Source organism: Apium graveolens, chromosome 11 (genome assembly GCF_009905375.1).
Source record: "Apium graveolens cultivar Ventura chromosome 11, ASM990537v1, whole genome shotgun sequence".
Taxonomy (NCBI): Eukaryota; Viridiplantae; Streptophyta; class Magnoliopsida; order Apiales; family Apiaceae; genus Apium; species Apium graveolens.
The window spans coordinates 30,405,055-30,406,383 of record NC_133657.1 but is presented as its reverse complement, the minus strand read 5'-3'; the positions used below and the strand labels follow the sequence as shown (position 1 = coordinate 30,406,383).

The 1,329-nt window shown below is 40.7% G+C and overlaps 1 non-coding gene across 1 annotated transcript; it reads right to left on the bottom strand.

Annotated features, from left to right (window-relative positions):
- Nucleotides 1–681: 681 nt before the first annotated feature.
- LOC141699404 (small nucleolar RNA R71) lies at nt 682–788 on the bottom strand. The gene has a single exon (XR_012565870.1). It is a non-coding gene; the product is annotated as a small nucleolar RNA R71 (small nucleolar RNA).
- Nucleotides 789–1,329: the final 541 nt, after the last annotated feature.

Sequence of the window (1,329 nt, the reverse complement as noted above, 5' to 3'; positions counted from 1 at the left end):
CCTAACAAGTTTTTGGCGCCGCTGTCGGGGACTGCAGTGTTAACTTTTAGTTTATGTGTTTGGCATCAGTGATCGTTACAGTTCATTGACTCGGACATTGTTACTTACATACTCTTTTTTCTTATTGAATTTCAGGTAATCTAGCGATCGTTTATGCAAACGCGTTCACGAGTTCGTAGGAGAATTTGGGAAAAAGACAAGGAAGAAGTTGTAATAGATCGTAGGGAAGATTTTGAGGACGAAGAGAAAGTAGCTGAAGAAGAGAAAATCAAAGAACCGCCTTTATTAGAAATGGAGGATCAAACCGATAATTCTAAGGCTTTAATGGACTTTCCTAAGCCTAAGATCAATGACATTCAGTCAAGCATCATCAGGCTAGCCATCAAGGCTAACACTTTTAAGATCATGTCGAGCATGATTCAGATGATATAGAACTCAGTTCATTTTGAGGGTAATCCTACTGAAGACCCAAACATGCACATCAGGAATTTCATCGAGATCTATGACACTTTCAAATTTAACGATGTGTCTGAAGATGCCATTAAGCTGCGACTATTCCTATTCTCTTTAAGGGACAAAGCGAAGTGTTGGTTACATTCTCTACCACCGGAGTATATCACCAAATGGGAGGATCTTGCTCAAAATTTTCTCACTAAATTATTTCCTATGGCGAAGACTGCTGCAATCAGGAATGCTCTTACTCAGTTTGCTCAGCAAACTGGTGAATCTATATGTGAGACTTGGGATCGATACAAGGAGATGCTAAGGAAGTGCCCACACCACGACATGCCTGATTGGATGATCATAAACTGTTTCTACAATGGTCTAGGTGCACATTCTAGGCCTATGCTTGATGCAGCATCTGGTGGAGCCTTATGGGCTAAAAGCTACAATGAAGCTTATAAGTGGATTGAGCTAATGGAAGCCAATGAATACCAGAATCCTACGCGAAGAATATTGCAAGGAAAGGTAGCAGGAATTCTGGAAGTGGATCAAGCTACTGCTATAGCTGCTCAACTACAAGGTTTGATGATGAAAGTGGACTCTTTGGCTAATTATGGAGTTAATTAGATTACTAGTGTTTGTCAACTTTGTGCAGGAGCACATGAAACTGAGCAGTGTGCTATTTCTAGCGAATCGGCTCAATTTGTAAGCAACTTTCAGAGATCACAACAATAATCTCCAGCCACTTATCATCCGAACAACCACAATCATCCTAACTTCAGCTGGAGCAATAATTAGAATGCGGTGCAACAATCTTATCAACCATATACAGCAAGGCAGTATAACCCTCCTGGTTTTCAGCAACCACAATATGCCCCGAAACAA